The 23,810-nt window shown below is 36.0% G+C and overlaps 1 protein-coding gene across 8 annotated transcripts in view; it reads left to right on the top strand.

The window, feature by feature from the left end:
- Oamb (Octopamine receptor in mushroom bodies) overlaps positions 1-23,810 on the top strand; it is a 152,154-nt gene that overhangs the window by 20,089 nt on the left and 108,255 nt on the right. Inside the window, exon 1 of one of the 8 annotated variants that reach the window (XM_076373022.1) lies at positions 22,602-22,618. The exons of the other annotated variants lie outside the window; for them this stretch is intronic. The gene's annotated coding sequence lies outside the window, so the exon portion shown is untranslated. Of the gene's footprint in view, positions 1-22,601; positions 22,619-23,810 lie in introns of those variants that run through there. 8 annotated transcript variants of the gene reach the window in all.

Raw genomic sequence — 23,810 nt, 5'->3', positions numbered from 1 at the left:
GGTAGGTTTTCATTGAAAAATTCTCTGACCCGAACAGTGGTAAATAGACAGGGAAATACGGGGAACGCGATTTCAAAAAAGGAGTTTACCAACTCCAGTATCTACCGCTCATAATTTTGCCGGCCGTCTCGAAAACGCGTGCAACAAAGTTTGCTTTCTTTCTACCAAAGTTTGTCTTCTCGTTTACATGGGCAGCATGTATACAAGGATGAACGGGAAGTAAAAGAGAATTTGACATCGCCAGGGAGTCTGTGCTTTCTTGTTACGGTAAACAAAGAAATTGTGTCAAACACGTCGTCCATTCTGGTGAAGAAGTGCAGTTCCGCCCGTGAAGTTTCCAACAGAACCACAGTACTCATCGAACTTTACTCCCCAGGGAAAACATTTGATTTTAATAACCGATGCATCGTGATGAAATTTTTTCCCCAAATATTTGTCATTGATCCGTACCGACACTTCCGTTGTATATTTTTTAAGAAACAAGAATATCGTTTACATTGTCTGTAAAATAGACTCTGTTCTGCGTATTCAAAATTTCGTTCAACGATGATCAAAATAGAATATGCAATCACTATTTTTATATTTCTTAATATAAAGGATTTCCAAAAAAATATATTTGATTTTAATCATTGACATATAATAATTAAAATATTTATCCGAATATATGCTCTCTATTTTCCTGGAAACTTCTTTTGCATTCAACTAAAAAGTAAAACTGTTTTGATAATTGTTCAAAATAGAAGCATGCTCTCTACATATTTGAAAGCTATATTTCCCAAAAGATTATAAAATAAATAGTAAATATTCCTGTGCAATTGAATATCATGCAAAATTTCAAAAAGAGAAAATTTAATTTAATCATCAATAACTACAAACAACACTGTTTCCACAAGATATTTTCTATACATTTATTTTTACACTAATCTTTCAAAACAGTTAAAAGACCAAAGGTTGCTCTCGATAGATTCTTTCCTCATCTAACAAAAACACTTTCCACCTACTGTAAATCATTCAGAATAAATCTGTGCGCGGTTACGCGGATCGGGATCCACATTCGAACCGTTTCCACGCGATAGAAAGCGTTTTACTTGAATAATCGTAAAGCCGCCGAGCGAAACGTTTCTCTAAAATATTTCACGTCCAAACGATTTCTGCTCAAGGGAATGCGCTCTAGTAGCTGGAGCAGTCGAAGAATTAAGTTATGTCGATGATTTATTGCTAAATTAACGGGGAATCGTTACTTTCCTCGAGATCGTCCTTTTCCACTCGGAATAACTTGACTTGTCCGTACGCCAAAGGGAATTTCGCAGCTTCGTTCGTCGGTCTAATAAAACGAAATGCTTCTCTTGAGCTTTCCGGCTTCACGAGCTCGTTTTATTTCTCTCTCTCTCTCTCTCTCTCTCTCTCACTTTCTCGTGTGCGCGCGGCGTGCGCGCGGAAACGTAACACGAACTTCTTTTTCGAAAAACGACTGTTTTTTTAAAACTGTCTGTAACAGTTTTCATAATGTCGTTAATACAACGATGAAAATTCCGTCCAGTACGTATTTTTCAAATTATTCTTCGTGCGATAGAAGGAAAGACTGAAATGATAATTGCATGATTATAGAATCGAGTTAAATGGAAACTATTATATTCTTTTTTTTGTATTCCATTGCTTACACATCGATTCGTGAACGAACGATGCTGAGTTTTTCAAGCGGAATGCACAGTGTTAGTTTTTCACATTGAAAATGAAACAATGTCAAACAAAATTGGTATTTGCTGAAGCTTCACGCAGTGTTAGTAAATCTGTTCTTTTCTTTTATTTCGAATCGGAATATTTTTTGCCATGAATTCGGCGTAGCGTAGAAAATATATTTTTAGTTTCGGTTCGTTTAGTGGTACGTTATTCGAGTATCTTGCAACACGTTCAAAAAACGATTAGGAATAACTATTCAGTTCCTGGCAAAAGTACATTTTATTTTCAGAATTTTTAGTTTCTATAAAAAGCAATCAGTTTTTTTTACTGGCAACATACAAATTTTACGACCTATGTATCATAAAAATCTCCTGACTTTCATGGGGAATTTGATTGCTTACAAAATTTCTGCCTTTATTTGTTTACAACAGTTCTGCATTGATTTATTTACCAGATTTGTCCATTTATTCATTTACAAGTTTGCTCCATTTGTTCGTTTACAAATTTTCGCAATTTTTTTACAAATTTCTTCACCCTGCTCCGATAATTTATCCGCGAAAAATCAACTGAGGGTAGAGCTGAGAATTTATTTTCGCTGCGAAAGAAACGATGAATTTCAAATTTTATATCCGCCGCATCTCTATATCGCCGCGCTTATCGAGCTAATGACGGGATAGGAGCGAAAAAAGAATTAATAAATAAGTGATCGTGAAAACGGTCGCCTCGATAGGTTCCGTTTCATTTATATTGATAGGGAGCCGGCTGCAATTAAACCAATTCCCATAGAGATCGAATCAATGTTGCTTAACTGCATAACCGGAGATAGCGACTCGGGGAAAAAAAGAGTCGGCAACCGAGGGAAAAAAAGAATTGATTGAAATTAACTTGGTAGAAAGGGCGGCTTTTCAAATAGTCGATTATCGGGGAGGCGTGCCAGCAGGAGAATGCAAATTAATTAGCGTGAATTATCGATGGGATTTTTCAAGGAAAATGCATTTCCACGCGGCTGTTGCGCTTTACCATGTTTCCACGTTTCTCCGATGAACGAGGATAAACGTGTTCGGCTTTGCAATCGTCAGTTGTATCGTAATTGGGGTTGATTGTTTCTGTATGATGCACTAATTTGGATACTACAGAATATAAACTTTGAAGATAATTACTCATTAATTACTGATATTACCAACGCATTTGATCTTTTGTTCTTTTGGGTAGGAAAATTTAGATATTTTTAGATGATTAAGCATTTAAATCAGTTTAGTATGCATCTATATTGAAATATGTATTAATACTGTGTTAATAATGTTAAATTATCAGTGAAATGCGCACAATAAAAATTACTGACATTATGAATTAAAATAGAAGGGATTAGTATATTTTTCATATTTTACTGTATATTTTAGACAGAATTGTTTTATATTTTATTTTAAAGATTCAATTTTTGAAATGTTTTATATAGTATTTTAGTTTAGTATTATATATTATTTTAAAGATTCAAGTGTGAAATAATATTAAAATTATTATTCCTATTAATAACTGTATGAATATTGAGATAATGATAAAACGTTTCTTCCCATTTTCATTAAAATATTCCCATTTCCGAGAGAAAATTACTGTTGACATTAAAAAGGTGCTTAAAGTCAGTAGTCATCATTTCTAAAGCGATCAAAAGAAGAAGAAAAGTAAGAACCATCGTTGAAAATCCCCATCGAGATCTGAAATTACAGTCTTTACTATCAAAGAAACGAAGAAACTCTTTCGTGACTATTCCAATTGAATAATTCGAGTTTTACAGATTAATTTTTTTCCCAGCGAAGAGCGGAGATCAATGATTTTATCTTCAACCACATTTAGAACAGAAGTACGAAACGATTAAAAGGTTTCCCTTCGCCAGAAAAATAAAGTTGCAATTTCTGTCGTGGCAAAGGGGTATGAAAGTTTTTAATTGAAATGTTGCGAAAGGATTGAGAGAAAATTGAATTCCATCGGATGTGTTTTCTCGGTCCAAACGGGCGGAAGTCGGTGGACCCTAATAAGGTCGAGCAATTGCGGTTATTATAAAATCAGAAGGACCTCGGTCCAAGTTAGATTGAATCGTGTGACAAATTACGGATGAATTATTCATAGGACTGTGAAATATCTGGGTAATATCCCAGGTATATTTTGCCGGTGCCGCGCGGACTTTTGAGAATTTCATTAAATCGATCATACCTGTGGACGAGCCGGAAGTTGGTCCCCTGAACAGTCGACTACGCGGGAAATTTTGAAAAATGTTTGTCATTAACATTAAAACTACCAGACTGGTCAAATTAACCCATTCCTGATACCCCCTTTTTGCAATTATTCAAAACGGAACAGATGTTTCTCTGAGAAGTTATTAAGGAAATTGATTTAGCAATACGAAAACTGAATTGTAAATTAGTTAAAGTCTCAATAGATACACTCTTGGAGTTTCTATAAAGGAATTTTAAAAAGTCAATTTAACTGCTTGGTGGTTTTAGTGTTAAAATCAGTCGGTTCTTTTGTGAACAGTTGATTCTGATAATTTATACAATTCTTTAATCGTATTTAGAAATAATGAGGTATGTATTAACCAATTTGTGTAATTTCTTATTATCAACAGTTTGGAAATTTATTGTAAATTTACTTTGAACGTAATCGATTGGTAATAGCAAAGTTTTTACTTTGAATATGCAATGAACACAATTGATTTTCATTAAATTAATGTGGACGTGTTTGTTATGAGTCTGATTCGTTATTATACGGTAAGGAGTTAAAATGACAAAACATGTTTTATGCACATATTTCCAATATTCAGATAGTGAATGTATATCCATTTTTTACAAATTTTGATTAAATTGTATTTTTAGAGATGTTGAAGTTATTTGAAAAATGAAATAAATTTTAAGATCATTGTGTTATGTTAATTAGGAAAATTATATATATTTCGTGGCACATAGAAAGTTTATAAACGTTTCCACAAAATTTTAATAATGCTCGCTACGAATGCTACAGGAAGGAATCGAAAATTAGTCCCGGAATTGCTGAAACAATGCTGCGGTATCGGTCGGTTTGGCATTCGCATTCTATAAATTATTCAGAGTTGCGGAATATAACCGTAGTAAAGTTATCTCGGTATTTCTCGAGAATTATCGACGAAGTATCCATCTCTAAATCGAAATTCGGTGTTTCTGGTGATAAGCTGGATGTCGTTTTCGACTGTTTCAATTATCATAAAAATTCAGTTTTTGCATTTTACTTCTACATGAGACTTCTAATAAAGTCATTGTTCTCTTTGGAACGTGCAATACATTAATTATATAAATACATATTTTTGAATATATAAAGTAAATCTCCTGTTAGAACTACTAAATATGTCTGATAAATAACTAATAAATAATAAATAATATATAAAATAAACCAAATGACATAAACAATAATTAAATAAAACTAAATCATAATACACAACATTTAAGTAAATACTAAACCTTAATTAAAGCTGAATTAACAATAGCTGTATCAAAGTTATCCAAAATTTTCATAAGGAACGACAAATGTTACAATAAATGTATGATCAGTCAAAACCTTAACTTTCAGGATGCAGTGTTAACTCCGAATGTAACACCTTGAAGGTCGAAAATAATCTCAGCTAATCATCTAACAATAAGAACTGTTTAACAATTTTTTTACACGACTCGAAGTTCAACGACGATCCTGTCACTTGATAGGTTCCGAAGAGGAGTTATTGAGCGAGTATTGCTGGGGATTTCGTTTGGCCCGGTGCAAGCAATTCCGTCGACGAAAGACGACGATGCTCATTCTCGTCGCGTTGCTGAAAATGACTGCCGCGGCCCGAAACGATTCTATTGTTGGATCGAACATCGTCTGGCCTGTCCCGGGCAGATGCTTAAATCAAGATCGAATCCAATTAAATCCGTCGCTGTGATTCACGGCCAACGGAGGGGACTCGCCGCGAGTTCGATAATGAAAAAATTGTTGGGAGTAAATCTGGGCAACATCGATCTTCCTCTCGATCGATGTCTGAGATCCTGACGAACCCATTTTACGTACAGAGTGTTCTTCAAATTATTCGAACGTCTTTTCTAATATTTTTTATAAGGCATTCTGAATAAAAAGAATTAGGATGGAGGCGAATTAGATCGTAAGGTGAATCAGGTCGAAATTAAAAGCCAAGCCATATTTCTTATATTATGAATTATATTTTTTGTTTCTTGTTTCTGAGTTAGGAAAGAAGGATTTAAAAATTCTTTTAGGTTTGTTATTATTAATGTTGAAGTATTTTCGTTTTGAAGTGTTGGGGAGGAAATAATACGATTTAAATCGGTTTACTGTGTTGTGCTGTAGTATAGTATTTAATGTTTATAGTATATAGTAATTATTATAGTATAGTAATAGTAATAGTAATAGTAAAAATAGTAATAGTAATTGTAATAGTAATAATAGTAATAGTAATAAAAAATAGTAAAAACAGTGAAAATAGTATAATATAATAATCTTTATAATAGTTTAACGCTAAAACTACCGAGCAGTCAACTTAAAACTTACTTCCGTATAAAAATTACAATAGCGTATTTATCGAAATTTTGATTAACTTATATTACAGTCAATATTATTTTAATTCACATTGATCAACTCATATTTCTATCTCAAGAAAATTATTTACAGTCTCTTAATAAAAGAAAAAATCTGAAACGTATCATTTCAAACTATCTAACACTTCTAATGCTAAAATATTCACGAATACTTCAATAATCACTGATGTTCCATGTAGATAACCCTCGTTTGTCATAATTAAAGTATAAAAAAAAGTGCTTGGCGTGACACTTTCGTGCATTACGAACTCAGTCGATAAATTTTTATCTTCTCTTGTTCAAAAGAAAATGAGAAATTCCGTGCCACTTTGAAATTTCTTGAATAAAATAAGCTCTTTTCGACACATAACGAACGCTTGATCCCATTTCAACTTGGAAGGGAGTTTTAGCAGCCTGATCGTCGAACGATGTCAGCCTTTGATTTTTTTTCCCCGGTCGGGAAAAAGTACATCGTCTCCGGAGATTTTTGTCGAAATTATGAGCTCTTACGCTGGATATTGAGATTCTTGTCACGGCGTGATTATGTTAAGAAGTCTCTGGAACACGATCTACGTGTTCCGTGGAGCCTTTTTATTATGTGCTTTTGCCGGGAACTTTAGATCTCGAGGGCGATAGTATGTTACATGCTGCGGTGATCGATAATGATCACACAGCTTTAAGGAATAGTTGGAACAACACTTGGTAAGTGTTTCTTGTTAAGCTGTTTCTATTAACAACGCTTGTTATAGCGTGCATACACGAATGCAACGAACGGCACGCTATGTTCGGTGTATACAGTCACTTCAGTGCCCAAATTGACGCTCACTGTAATGAATGAAATAATAAAATTTCTCTCGAAAGTTAAAGCGAGCAAATGATCACAATTATTACGTGAATATGCGAATGAGACGGTGGAAGTTTTGAAAGAAAAAAATAGAGTAGAACTTTATGCGATGACTACGAATTATTATCTTATTCCATTCGTATTTTTTTATTTTTTTATGCATTATGTTGAATATTAGCTGCTTTTATATTTTATTTGATAGTGGTTCCTTTTTATTGTAGTCTTTATATCGTTTGTTGCAGTGTGCATTAGAATCTTAATATTATCATTTTTTTATATGATTTTGTTCTACCTTTATCTTTATTTTACTATTTGCTGTAGTCAATGTTTATGTATCTTTTCTCGAAATTTGTTTCCATGGTTGCCAAGGAAATATCATTGTTATTATTAACTTGAATTCCTAGTTGACTGTACGTTTCAAAACTGTTACTTTCATCAGCCCTATATACTCTACCACTTTGCACAGTGTGAAACTGATCTGCACACAGTTTCGATCCCAAAGACGCAAGAATAGACTAGAACAGTAGTTCTCAACGAATACATAACCAAATCGCGTACCTTCCATATCTTCGATTAAAAAATAATCCACAAACAAACATCCATTAGAAATATCTATTAAACATACAAGCTATCCTCTAAATCCAATACCATTTAGACATATATTTTACATACTACCCAACAGTTAATAACATTATACAATAACACACGATATTACACATACAATAATACAAACATTTAATAACTAACCCCTTGACCTACAATATCCTATCAGACTCGTGACGAAAATTTTCAATTGAATTCGACAAACTCAAGTGTTATTTTAAAAAAATATAAATTAAATATTTCTATTATCAATCCACCTTTGGAGTAAACACATAGACTACATTTTAAATTTACACGCAAAATTTAAACACAAAATTCGTTCCTTAATAAATTATCGACGAACAAGTAGTATCGATCATACTTAAAAACTAAACCATAAGGTTAAATGAAACACCAAATTTTCATAAACACTTCACAATTTAACCACCTGTGGTACGCCGACAGGTTGACAACCACTGCACCACAGAACTATTCCGCCAAGCGGTGTACCCGTTGAACTTGATCCCGTTCCTAGTCTAAAGACGATGAACGCTCGAAGCCTGGATTCGAGGATCGCGTGACAGGGCCGTATATGTAACGCTCGCGATCAGAGACAAAAGTTGTCGAGATAGAGCTCCGTGAGCGTGACTCGCCGGGGCGCATCGGATGCCGGCCAGCGACAGAAAGAACGAATACGAAGCACTTCCGAACACTATCTCCGCCCGATAAGTGTATCCAAGTTTCCGCGACGCGACGGTCACCTTTCGCTGCGGCCTTTCATCGACCGCGCCGGCCGGCCGGCACCGAACTTCGTTCCCGCGGAAGTCCCTTTGTCGCGGACAGGAAAATTATTTTCTTTTGAATCCCCCGGGTTGGCGTTCCATTCGAAACGATTCCGCTTTACGGGTAGGCCGGAAGAAGGGCGGCCACTATTTCGGGATATTCTTGGGATTCTTAAATCGTTAACACTTAGCCAACCGAATGGAATCTCTTTCGCGCTTTTCGCTTAGCTAAGAATTGTCATTTATTTTGTTTAGCTTTTCCTTTTGTTAGATAGTAAGTCTTGAACTGGGGATATCTGAAATTTAATGGGTATCTTTTTTCCTTGTGTAAAATAGAGTTTTTAATCGGATTCGTTGAATGAGTTCGATTACAGTTAATGCAAGAGGTTGTAGTTTTAGGTACATTGTTCGTTGCGTATTATACAAGTAAGAATTGTATAATGGTTTCTTTTGAAAGTTGAACTTAAAGCAGAGGGTTTCTTCGTTTCGAGTTTGGATGTAAGCGGAGGTTTATGCGTCTGGTCGTGAATTACTGTCTCTACCAGTTCTAAATACAAATGGATTTTCATCTCGATTTTCTCAGAAATGAAGCTTCAAATGATAACACTCGATTTCGTTTCAGTTAAATTATCTCGTTAGGATTCTAATAGACTTTTAATATAAAATTTAATTGGATTTTAATCAGATCTATAAACCATTACCTTGTCAACCAATTTTTTCGTTACACAATACCGCAATTCAAAACAAACTTTCCCTATTTTATCTTTCCAATTTTCTCACGGCTCCCTATAAAAAAAGACACGAAAGTTAAGGTTAACCGCCATCAGCAAAAATAGCGGGAAATTCGGAGCAGGCGTGTCGACCAATGACCGAATGAAAAATCCGTTCGCTCCAGTGTAAATTCGATTTGAGTCCGTCGCCTTTGTCGTCGAACGGCTTCACGGGGCGAAATTCGAACGAAAACATTTGCCGCGATTGTAACCACGCCGGAATACGCTTAAACAATGCATGATCAGCGAGAAACGGCTGCATGATTCGCGACAACGGCGCAAGCTGCGCCGTTAATCATGCGATATTTGGCAGTCATTGAAACGCTGGTTAATATTCCGGTAATAATTGCGACGAGTAGGCGGCGGTGGGCGGGGCAAGGAAGCATTTCCGTCGAAATGTACCGCCGGTTCCGTCGCGTCGGGCGGCAAAATGGCGACGCGCGGGATACGCCGATGATTGATTAATTACTTGCACTAATTACATTTAAACTGGCATCGCGATTCTGTTTTATCACGAGGCGCCGTTTGCCTTTCATTAGCCGAAAATTCGCTGGTGTCCGAATCATGACGGCAATTAACTAATAATTCAGTGATCCGGGAATTGAATGTTTGGCAACTAAATGGCGGTACAATGTTTCGTATCATCTTTTTCTTATTCTGATTGTTGAATTTCTGATACTAGAATGTTTTTTACACGAATACGCACTTTTAAAAATATAACAGTAAGATTGAGAATTAGCAGTATCAAGAAATAATAACAATAACACTGAAAATATCAGTACTAAGTAATAATAGTTATAAAATTGGAAATTAGCAGTACCAAGTAATAATAACAATAAAACCGTAACATCTTTGCGCGTATCAAACTTTTTAAAGGAATTTGAACGATTACACTTTAAACATACTTCCAAATTTATATAATTTAATTCACTATATAAAATATATAATTCACTATATAAAATTAATATAAACTATATTAAAAAAATCGTAAATCATACGCCACAGAATCTACATAGCAAGGAACCATACAAGCAAACACACGACAATTACAGTCGACAATATCATCGAAACTCACAATTTCCACAATTCCACGATTAACCACTCTATAGATAAAAACAACAACTCGGCAAGCCTCTTAACAGACCCGACAATATTTCGTTGTCCCTATTCGCTTAATCGAGCCTCGCGAACCGCACGCGAGGCCGATGGTATCGTTCCCCGACTACAGATCGCGCGAGCCAGCGGCCGATTTCGTCGGATCGTTAGCAACGTGTATCATTCATGGAAACAGACGTGGAGTTGTAACACGAAACGGTTCGGTTCGAAAATAACCGAGCGATGTTAAAGAAATACGATCGATCGGAATTATTCGGTTGCGGAAGGGGCGAGGGGAGGGTGGTAGAGGCACGAGCCGCGTTGCATTATCGATGAACAGGCGCCGTGTATTCTTATCAATCATGTTTGACTCGAGCCAGAGGGATATATACACCGAGTCACGTGCCGGCGGTGTTTCGTGACCGAAATCGCTCGAGCCCTCCACGTCGCTGCCGATGGCTATCGTGCTGGTTTCGCCGGTGAATTTTTAAGATACGAGCCGCGATCATCGATTTTCTTGATCGATGTGCAACCGGACACACTCTACGAGCTACCGAGGAAAGTTGCTATCTGCTCTTTATTGAATTACAGCTGCTGCCTCGCAAGCAATGTGCTCGTAAAGCGATCGAGTCGAGGTAGATCTCAACAAATTCATTTGGGCAACAGATGTCTTCTGCGTCTGTGAGTCGTTTAGCCGGTAAACTGGTACTTCGTAAAAGTTTCTATTGAAAGCTGAAAAAGTCCCTAAGATTGTTAATCTTCATAATGTTTTATTAATCTTAAATGTTTCATAAAAATCTCTAATCACAGAGGGATACAAAAACTTAGCTAACTAAATCTCCATGTTTCAGTTTAGTTAGTACAAAGTATTTCAGAGCACAAGTCGCGTATAGAAATATTATATTCAATAAACTGTTATGTTGTATATGTTAGAAAAATGAAAGGCACGAACTTACGTTACATATATGCAAGAATATCCTTACACAAAGGGTATCACGATGAATGCAAGACATATTGCATCCCGCTACATTCTGACAGCGATGTATTCCGTATCATCGACGGTAACTGCGAAAGTCAGCGCTAGTTGAAGCCCTTCCCCGGTCGAACAAGTTAAATTGTCCGGCGAGAAGTGGAAGGATCGATTTATTGCATGGAGGATAGACCAGACGGAAACGTATTGCGCTCGCCGCGTTGCACTTAAGGAAAAAGCGAGTCGCAGGGTCCTCATCAAGCCATTCAACCTCTTCAGCCGCCAATTTTCGCCGGCTTCGAAAAGCGTTCTAGGCCGCCCCAGTTTCTTGAATTACCCATCCCCTCGCTCCCCAATTAGAGACCCACCGACCTTACAGCCTTTCTTCGGCTGCGAACCTATCCAGTCGTTTTACTACTGATCCTTGAATTTCCTTCCTTTAACATTCGGGCTTCTAATCCTGAGCGTGAGTACCGTGACACTCGTGTTTTGTAAAAATGCAGAAGAAAATACAGGATGTTAACGTAATTCGTTGGGATTCTTGTTGAATGATATTGAAAAGCTTCTGGAACCTTTTGATCTTTGGTTTTTTTCATAAAATTACTTATTCGAACTGCTTTATTCGCAATGTAGTAGAAATGGAAGAGAATTATATGATTATACCACGGATTTAGGTACTTTGAACATGAAGAATTTGTAATAGAAAAATATATAGTTTTAATTTGAATTGATATGATAATGACATATGCATTTCTTAATCTCTGATCGAAATTTTTGTCACGAGCTTGATAAGATATTGTTAATAGAATTTTGAGGATTTTATTTACTATTATTCGTTCTTTAATAACTAAGATAAATAGAATGAAAATTTGTTACGTTTTTTATGAAGTATATAATGTTGAAAATAATTTCTGTACTTTAGGAGTATATAGTATTATTTTTAAGTAAAAAGGTTAATTCGAAGTTATAGCAGTTCTATGGAAGCTGCTGCAGCATTAAATTATTGTTCGTAGCTGAGAGGATAATAGCTGCTATAACCATTTTAAACTAGAAACATGAGAAGATTCTCACTTTGTGTGTAGCTATCGTCTAATGTGAAGTAAGAAGGAATACCGTAAAATAACAGAATGGTGATGCATTGAAATAAAAATTTCAATTCTCACAGAAAAAGAATGCTTTTGTGCCTTCGTTTAAAGCAAATTTTAATAAAATTTATTTAAAAAGATTTAAATATTCAATAATAAACAACATTTTTAATTATTATAGAATCCCACTAAACATAAATAAATAAAATACTTTTATAATTACATAATATTTTTAATAATCTTCTTCTCTTCCATTCCCTCGAGTTCCTAATTATAAAGATTCTATTATAATTTAAAGATGTTACAAGTAGCAGTCAAAGATGTTCTAATTCATTCTGCTAAAAATTTTCTAGGCCATCCTTTCAGGAATTTTCATATCGAGTTAACAGTCTCCGTAGTTTGTAGTTGAGAGGCCGACCCCTACTTCCGGTTTGCCTTTCTCTATTATGCAGCCGCGTTTCCGCCTTCTTTGAGTCTCCTTCAGTTTCCTCAATTTATTTAATACTCTTCCGAGGAGGCTGTAATTCACGACCGACCGGCGTTTTATAAATGAAAGGAGCCACTTTGAGCAACTTCGAGATTTTCCGCGTTGAAAACAAATTAGGTACGCTGGATATGCCTTCGGCATGGCTGGATGCTGCACTGTCCTCTCTCGTAGAGAAAACAACGAGCTTCCTTGGCTGATAACAAGACTGAAATGATGAAACTTATAATTTAGAACTTTACTCGTCGCGTTTTTGAAACGACTACATTGGATACACGTTTTCTTAACTTTGAAATGAATCAGGGCCTGACTTTTTGTAGAATAAAGTACGAACTTATATTATCAGTGAATTATATGGGTACTCAGTGAACAAAACAGAATTTTAATGTAAATTTGTTAATTCCAGAACTACCAGACCAAAATGATTTGTTTTTGATATGTTTTATTACAATTGTTAAAAATATTAATTAACTATTTCAGATTTTTGGTTACAATTATTAAAAATGCAAAGATGCTTTTCCAGGAAATTAGTAAATAAACTGATTTACTAATGGCCAGTTTAATATATGAATAAATTGAAACTTTAAAAAATTCACTATTGTTATTTGTATAAAATTATGTACACAACTTCATTTACATTTAATTAAATATTAAAATTTGCATTTCTTTAAACTTCGATGAAAATTATATTAAAATTTTCTAAAACTAATCGAATATTATTTTTGTTATGTATTGGTTCTTATACAATAATAATATTTTATATTGTCGTAACTGTACTAAATTGGAATGTAGGTTTTATAATTAACGTTTATATCAAGTGCTCTCTGCATTCCATGCAAAGTATGTGGAACAAAATTAATTGCCTGCCCACTGAAGTCTTTTACTCTACCACGGTTACCGTTACGATCCTACGAGCACATTCCTCGGCCCTGTGAAGCAGGGGAAGGAGAGAGGAAAGGGGAAAAATTAAAGACAGAGATTAATTTTATCCTCTTCCAGATTTACTGCTGGATTTCTTCATTTATCCGTTTCGCGCGATGATAAATGGTTTTCGGGGACAATACTTGGAAGCGAGGACCGTCCCTGAAATTCACGTTGCATCGCAAATGAAACAGAAATCCTTTCTACGAACCATAAGTATCACGAGTTTAAGGATGCGCGATAATAATATATCGATTTAATATTGTAGGTTAATGTCTGTTCAGATTCGTATTATACGATCTTTTGTATTCATTTTCCAATCACTTTAAAGTAGCTACAAAATTTTCATCGTGGAAATATCTCAACTAGACACAGAAAGGTTAAAGATTAGAAATTAAAAATTTGAAATGAAGAACTAAAGATTAGTATATAAGAATAAAAACTAAAAAATTAAATATTATGAGCTAAAAAATAAAAAAACAAAAGTTGAAATTGTTACTAAAGTACTACTCTTACAAGTGAAAAAATTTCTCATTTTCGAACCAACGTAAAATAGAAGATGCAAGACCATTTTATTCTGTTCCGGTGATAACTCTTTATTTCTTGCACCTGTTCTTGCTCCTCGACGAACGTTTCAGGAACCAAAACTTTGCATTCATTTTTCGAAAGTTTCACAGACGGTGGGAATTTTACTAGCGTGAACAGGGGAAAGGAGATGCGGAATGAGAGAAGAAATAAAAAGTAGGTGATCCACTGCATTATAACGATCCGTTGAATTCGGGGAGAGATAGAAAAGAGAGAGAAGAACGAGGATGAAGGGTAGAAAGGGGGTGAGATCTGGCGGTGTAACGAATTCGAAACGCGTCGTGGTTTTCCTATCGCGCCACGTCTTTCTTTCCCTCGTTTCCTCGACGCGGAGCCTCTTCCACGTAAATTCTCGTCGTTTTACCGCGTTCCGACGCCCGTTCTTGCGAGTCCGCACTTTTCGACAAGCGAATAGGAGGGTAAGACGGCGTCGAAATTGTTAAATTGAAGTCGTCCCAGTTCCTGTCACAGGAAAAAGTTAATTGGTGATAAGAACCAGTTCGGAGTTCTATCTTTGAATACGTCGCGGACAGCATCTGTGGATTGAACGAGAAAAGTATCGCCTTTTTCGTGTTCTAATTGGAAAGTTCATTCGCGGCTTGCTTCGAAGTTTAAAGTTAGAACCGGCCGTGACTGTCGCGGCTGAAAGCGCACTGGAGCGGTTGGTAATTTAATGTCAATTAGCGGAGCGTTGACAAATCTTTGCACCGATGTAGTAATGATCCGATGTTACAGGAAGCTATTTTAGTCTGGCTCTGAATCATTGGGTATTTTGTTTCTTTGTAGTCAGTATTCATTAGAAGAAATCCACGTTTTAATGAACATTCAACATTTTGTATTGAAATCATTAAACCTTTCTCTTGTACTTCGATGGCCTGCTCATGGGCGTGGTTTAAAATTTCAACGAGTATTTCACTTCGTCGTAGTTAATATTCTTTAGAAGGCCACTAGTTAAAATATTACTTAAAATTGAAATTATTTAAATCGGCTGTTCAAGATTATCCGGTATTCTTTTCTTGTGTATTATACTCCGCCTTTGGGTGTGGCTTAAAAGTCATAAATTCTACTGTGAAAAGAATATCGTCTTCAATTTACATTTTAATTGACTTTTCTGTAGATGTAATTATACAAATTTAGCTTACCTTACTATTTTTCAAAGTAATTCCATTAAAATTTCTCATAACAACGTTAGCTCCTCCTTGTTCCGCCTACAGACCCCTCCCACGATAAACCTCTCCACCTCGCAAAGTCACCGTGCCTTCAATTCCCTTCACGCATTTGCAAAACATCAAGAACATCAAAGTGTTATAAAATTTCTGACAATAACAATCAATCACCTCCCACGTCGCTTAACTCCGCCCACCAACGTTTCTCATGGGCGGAAGGCGTTCCCCGGTAGACCATCAAATGATTTTGCGAAGCTCGGAAGCTGACTGTCTATTGTGACTGACTTTAGTCCATTGAAATAACCCCTACAGACAAATAAATGAAAGCACAAGCAGACGCATTTCTCGAATTGGCAGAAGAGTACAGCAATTGTATAGTTACATTGTGTAAGTAATATACGACGAAGAAAACGAATCGAATGGGCGGATCGAACTCAATTCCTCCTGCCCCCCGTGACGTCCCGACTGCCATCTCCTGAGGACCGCACAATACTCCTTCGAAAACGACAGAATTTCCATGCATGAATCCCGGGGGCAATATAAATCCATCAGAATCTGATAGATCGCGAAAGCGCGGGGCAGCTCGACCGGAAAGATTCCGATTCACCGAGCGCTGTCTTGAACTTTCGCCTCGGACCAGGGAGAGATCTTTGTATACAAAGGGCGCTTCTCTAGAAATCCGTGTTCCCGCGGGAGGGGGAGTGGCCACAGAGGAAGTGGGTGTGCAATAACGAATCGAAGAACACCCACGGCGTTCGGTAGTTCGATAGGGGGGGGGGGGCACACGTACGCCTTCGTTTCGTGCTTTTAAGTCCGCCGTGAAGCTCGAGGAATACAAATTGGAAAATCCTGCTGGTCGCAATGAAACACAAATATTAATTATTTATATTTAATACGTTCTAATTATTGTAATATCTTCTAATTTCCCCTAGTTTTCTTTATATTCTAATACCTTAGAGTTATTCCACAATTCATATAAAAATTCTAATGTATGTTGTAACATAGTTTCCTTAAACTACCCAATTCATTCCACAAACCACTTCAAACTATATCATATACATATATCACACAATTGTATTACATACCTCCAACTTTTCTAATTCACTCCCACTAAAATCCCATAAAGCTACAATCACACTACCAAGAAAATTACGACATTCTTTACTGATCGCCACAATTGGGATTTGTCTACAACATCATAGAAGCAAGAGGTATCTTTCCACTTAACAGTTCTACAGTTTCGATTAGTTATGTGTCACTGATGAACAGTAAACTAGCGATAGATAACATCAGCAACGAGTAATCAAAACCAACAGAAGAGTAGTCAGGAAAACATGAGAACTGATCAATCAGCTAAACTTCTTAGCCGAGACATCAAACGACCTCCTAGCAGCAGTTGCTCAAGTGTTTTATCTTATTTTTTTCTCAACGACAAGTGACCTGGAGCTGCTGCGAGCAATCTGAGATACCGTTGCGCACGAGAATCACTATCCGAAAGAAACTGTCGCAAATTACTCGCCACTGTATCCGAGCCCACGGCGTTCGGCAGTTCGACGGGAGGTACACGTGCGCCTCCGTTTCGTGCTTTTAAGCTCGCCGCGTAGCCCGAGGAATACAAATGGAAGCTCCGGCCGGCTGGCTGGGCCGCCTACGCGTGACATTTCGAGCGCTGGAAAGGCGCGCGGCGCGAAGGAGACAGATGGCCGGAGCTGCGGAAGAAGGATGAGAGGACCTGGTTGCTGTGAAACAAGCGCGACGACGCGACGCTCCGGGAAGAACGAAATCGGAGCTGATGAAACGGAGGCAATCGTGCCTGGAATGGGAACGAAGGTGGAAAGCAAACGAGTGTGTAAGCAGTCCGACGGGATGCAACGGGGGAACGGGATTGCGGCAGCGGCGGGATCATTCTAATGTCGACTCCGCTGCACTAACGACATTTCGCGGGGCGGACCTTCGACCTTTCGGCCCGCGCGACCCGCGACACGCTATTTCGAGGGGTGCCTTGAGATGAACGTGCTTCTGCGTTCGATGTTTGACGATCTTTAATTTGGATTCGGTGGGAATTCGGAAATGTCGAGGTCGGGTTGCTGGAAGTAAGGTTCCTTGTGAGGTGGAGGGTTGGTTTTGATGTGTTGAGTGTTGGAAGTTGTGATTGGAGAGTTTAGAATTTTGGTAATCTGGGATGGTGTGAGCGCGAGTAATAAATAATATCTAATGTAGTGTGGTATAGTGTAATGTAATAGTATTTAATAGTGTGTATAATATAATATAACATGATGTGATATAATATGATATAATATGATATGATATAACATGATGTTATATAATATAATATGATATAATATTTAGTATTAAAAATATGGAATTTACAATATTATATTTCTTTCAAAAAACATATTTTCAGTAATTAAGAATGGTACCAATATATTGCAAGAAATTACTGTTTTAATTTATATTTCGACGTTTTGTGATGGATTCATAAAAGAGAACGAATGCTTCACAAGGTGGTTAAAAAGTAATGACAAAGGTACTTTCTTACTCAATCAGATTTTCTGGATATTCCTGTTATTTCCGAGCGTATATTCCTTAAGAAATTCTTCCATCTAACAGCCATTCACGGGATAAAGACGTAAAAGAAGTCGATCGACGTGAGGTGGAAAGGAGACGATTCAGGATAGTCGGCGGCTTGTCTGAGGAAACGGTATTCCGATTGCCGCGGGAGATTTAATCGCGTTAATCGGTTCGCGAAATTGCCGTCCGTGAAGGGTCCAGCCTCTTTTCTCGGAGAATCCCTCTGTGGAGGCCGAGCGATTTATAAATTGAACGATAATAAGGTAGACGCCTGTGGCTCCTGGCCGGAAGCGGAACACCCGGTCTTCCTGTCGCGACGATTAAGTCTCTTGCTACTATAGATTCGATAAAATAACAATTCTCGTGGAATTGATAAAAAATTATGAATTCTTAACACGTTTAATGTATCTGAGATTTTATAATTTCCTTTATAATTTTTTAGAAAGATTTTATTGGTAGAATTTGGAGACACAAATTCTTATTAGATCGCTTGAAATTTTAAGTAAGTTTTAAATGTATTGACCATATTTGATACTTTATAACAAGAAGTTTATAATTTTTTTGTATAACTTTAGAAACATTTTATTGATAGCATTTCGAGATATAAATTCTTATTAAATAATTGGCAATTTTAAATAAGTTTTGATCATATTTTGTGACTTATAATTATTTTTATAATTGTAACAATAATAATTTATTACTTAGGATATTTAATTTAATTTTATATTCATTTTTTAATTAACATTAGTTAATATTTTGGTAAATTTGGTGTATGGTAAAGTTTCTGTAAAAGAGATTTGAAAAGTATAGGATTTTCTCGAGTCGTTTAAAATTTTGAAATAGTACACCTATTGATCGTAAAATATGAAGCTTTGTGATTATTCTATGAAGCTACGGTGATAGAGTTTCAGTAGCATGCAAACTCGAATCATTTACAGTTTCGAAGTTGTAAACCTGTTGATCGTGCATGGGGTTTAATTGCCAGATGAAGCTTCAGTGATAGAGTTTCGATACAATACAACTTCGAAATTGAAAACCTGTTGATTACACCTGGGGTTCCATGATTATTAGATAATACTCCTGTTAAAGAGGTTTATAAATTCGCGTAATAAATGAATAGGATTTTATTTCATTAGGAATAACATTATTATCATTTTCGTATTAACTTTATTATCTCAGGTCCGTAATGAACATCAGTGAAGTTCAAGTTAATTGTCTATGGTTAGAAAATGTAAGATTACTGTTACATGTCTTATCTGCCCACACATTATGAACTACTTTACATATCGAGTAACTTAATATTCGTAAACCTATTGAATACAAAACAGTAAATGTTTTTGAATAATTTGAAACGCAAACTAATCAAGATTCCAGAATGTAGCTTCAATTTAGATAGAAAAATGTTTAAAAAATTATCAGTAATTTTTATAATTAAAATATAGATAACTGCTTGTTAACTTGGATGTAGGTTTTTTTTTTAAATAGATTCAATTGTAGACATTCATTATACAAAAATACAACTATTTAAACCCCTTACTTTATAATTTACTCCATGACCGAGTTTGTAATAGGTAGTTTATTGCTAATAATTGCCTAGTGGTAAAGGAAATTATTTATTCATTATAAATATACGTACAATAATATTTCGAATGGGATGAAATAAAAGAGAACTTCAGAATATTTATATTCATATTTATATTTATTAAGATTAATAACATTTTCTGAGAACATTCTATTAATAGACATTCTTTTAGAGTTCAAATATTAATTACTTCTTTGTAATAAAATATACTATTCTAATTATTCTATTATTCTCTCTATATATTCCAATGTTTCCTGCAACGTTGTAGTCTCACTAGAAACTTCTATGAAGTCACGGGTCACAACTTCCTTAAACAACCCAACTGATTCTACATACTAATTACTTCAAATTATACTTCCAACTTCTCTAATTCAGCCGCACGAAAATACTGTAACATCCATTCCAACGTTTTCCTTCCCAAAATACTGTCACTCGGACACCTGACCCAAATCCCCAACAAAACTCCACCGTCATAAAACAAACAACAACAAAAAAAATCCAGAAATAAAAATAGGAATCGAACACGAAAGAGAAAAACGGAAACGACGGTTTCGGAACTTGCCGCGAACAATGTCGGATTAAAATCGTCGAGTTTCGAAATTCGTCCGGGATAAAAAGCGAGTTGCGCGACACTGCCCGGGACAAATTAGCTGCTTAACTCGAGTTCGCTAATTTCCACGCGGTTGTCGTGCGACCATCCATTAATTAATTCGACGACGGCTTTAAATAGTTTAAATGCTGCGGTGGACGGTGCCGGTAGGCGAGATGCTGCTAGCGGAGGATGAAGGGTTGAAGGGGTGAAGGAAGTGGGCGAGGCGTGTTTTAAGGACGAGTAAGCGTCGAGCTGCGCGAAATTCTGGCCCCGCTGGGATCCCCGGTCCTGAGGGTCGCTCGAAATTCAGGGGACGACGGTGGAGAGTCCTCGGTACACCACGGGAACACCCCGAATATTGGTTACGTACGTGCCTGACCCACCGCAACCTGGCTGATATGACACTTCTGGCTGGCCGAACATTTTCCTATATCACTCCGAAATTCGCGAAACTCGATCGTGCCACCGTTAACATCGATTCCGTGTACCTGCGGCGACGATTACGCCTAATCAGTCCGTCGTTCTCGCAGTTTAACAGTTTATTCGTCGGACGATTACCACTAACCATACCGGCACTTTTCCTGTCGTAACTAGTCAAATAACTGGTTATAAAATAGAGATAAACAAATTAGATGATAAATTTCTTTAGTGGAAATAGAAACAAAACAAAGGATGAAAATTGAAAAATCAATTAATCAGACAATATAGGAATTGATATTCATTAAATAAATAAAGGAAGACGCAGAATTTTAAATCTGGCCATTTGACCGGTTGCCGGTTAGTGTTAACCTGTCGATTGCCATATGAATTTGTAGCGTTTTTATATTTATTGGGATTATAATTATTATTGACTAATTAACCGCGTTCGTCGAGTATACGCGTCATTTTAATATTAAAGCTACCGAGCAGTTAAATTGACATTTTAAAATTTGTCTATAATAACTTTGAGAGTGTATCTATTGAAACTTTAACTGATTTACAATTCAATTTGCGCATTCATAAATTAATTTCTTTAATCATTTTATAAAGAAACATCGGTTATCTTTTTAATAATCTCAGAAAGGAGGAATCAGGATAGTGTTAGTGTTAAAAGTCATTATGATAGTAATTTTCTCAGCGATAAATTATTTATTTGTTCAGATAAACGTGTAATTCTTCTTCGTGTTGCTTTAATTTTTTGTTAGAATATCTTATGGGTGCATTTGAGCTGCGTTTTATTAGTATACACTTCGTTGTTTGATTTTATTGCGTGAACAGTAAAGACTCTTGAAACTAAAACTATTATCTGTCTACTTATGTTACTATATATTTTTATTCAGCATTAATTTTCTTATTGTAATTGATTATTGAATATTTTGAGTGTTATCGAACTGTTGAATATTTTTATTTCACGTCAGTTGTATTACATATTGTAATGTTTTCGAGCAATTCTGTAGAAAAATAATGATCACGACGTTTGTAAATATTTGTAACATTAACGATTTTCGTTGCGCAAGAGCAACCTTGTCTTGCTACCGTGAATAATAAGTTTTTGCCGGGATATATCCGGCAAATAGGAAGCAGACACGTGTGTATGTGCAATCAATACAGACATTAATATAAAATTTATGGACGCACTACTGCATGAAAGTTTGGTGCACGTTATACGTTGAAAGCATATGAAATGATTCTTCAATAGCTAAATGTTCTTTTGGCAATATCAATACCAATATTAATTAGCGTTATTTAATACATAAATAATAATCAATGCAATAACACTAATTACTACAACAATATTATATTACATACTATCACAGTAATCAGTATGATTATGATAAAAATGGAATTTAGTTGTCACAAAGAATAAAAACCATAATTACATTATAACTATTTCACGACAAACTAACACATCAAAAATTCCAATAACGAAGATCCCAAATTATTGAACATCAGTGCATGTTGGAACACCATCCATTACCAGGTGAAATATTCCCGCGAAACATTCCAAAATTCCAAATACCTTCAAAATACTAAATATTCATCGAAAACTTCAATATCTACAAAAACTCCGAGAACACCGAGCACTTTCTCATCATTTCGTCGATACTTAAAACGACCGTTTCCTACACAAGAGACAATAACACTAACGCGTATAGGATGTTACACGATCCAACGAAGCATTATTATTATTATTATTTCACGCGATTCTCTCTTGCAGCCGGCACGATCGTCTCGCAAAGCGCTTTCCTTTCTATTAGCCTCGCACGGCGAACGACGACGAGTAGGATCACGCCGCGCTGCGTCGATGAGAATTTACGGGACGGTACATTTTCCAATTTTCGTAAGTACACGATGAGCGCGGAGGAGAAACACGAGACAGAGACAGACGGAAAAATAGCGGATGAAAGATAGAAACAGGAGCAACCCTATGTTCTCACGCGGCTCCGTTACAGGTCCATTACTTTAGGCCGCTTTCACACGATACGCGTATGATGGATTGTAAATATGCAGCGTTACATCGATTAACCGAAATACTGAAAATAACATTAACAATTAATTTCATGTGAGATAGATTGAGCAAGTAAACGAATTGATCGTAATATTGAATAATTCGAATTTAAATTCAATCTGCTAATGTAATAAGATAAATGTTTAAACCAATAACTCTGAAATTTTTTAAATTAAACATTTTTTTAAACCTTTTAAGAGAGAAACAAATGTGCAAACATGCGATGGAACATTTAACCCCTCGTGAAGGATTTTTAACCCTTTGCGGACGACTGTTGACATTTCGGCGAGATGAAATTTTCATGTATCGAAGATGCAAACAAATTATTTAATTATTTAAACAGCAAGAGATCAGCACGTAGTTTCTGCTTTTTTTTCTATTATTTAAGCAATTGATATATGATTTAGCTTTATCTGCTGAAGGTTTCTTATATGTCAAAGAATCTTCGTCCGCAAAGGGTTAAAGGTATTAACAATAGGTTTACAAATGTATATCGAACAGTGATTTTTAAAACTTCCTTTTCAATGCAAAATCAAATTGTATTTGATAAATTAAATTCTACAGTTTTACTTTATTATTTTAGAGCCTCAATCTAACAAATATGTAAAATACATAAAACAGTATATCCTTCAAGTAATTTTGATTATCAACTTTTACATGACCAAAAAACTTTCTGTTATTTCATGAATGCCAAATCCAGTCATAATGAAATTTATTTTAAATATAAGAAATTAAGAGCCAGTGAAGCGCTTTACTGATAAAATCTGACAAAATTCAAAAAGTGGAGTTAATTGATTTGGTCAATGAGTAGCTCACGTCTCACTCTGTCGCATTCTGTTCCGTCTGCTTCTTTCGTCACGCGGCTTGACCAATAACGTCAACTGTTCTATAGCTACCGACGCGAGTGGAAGAGTCCCCTTGCCCCTGTGACATTTTAGCTTTTAGGATTGACTCGGGACGCGAGAACTATATAATACTATTAGGAGATCAATTAATTAGCTTTCATCTCCGATTATTTAATCTT

Source organism: Nomia melanderi, chromosome 13 (genome assembly GCF_051020985.1).
Source record: "Nomia melanderi isolate GNS246 chromosome 13, iyNomMela1, whole genome shotgun sequence".
Lineage (NCBI taxonomy): Eukaryota > Metazoa > Arthropoda > Insecta > Hymenoptera > Halictidae > Nomia > Nomia melanderi.
This window is presented reverse-complemented; position numbering and strand designations above follow the sequence as displayed.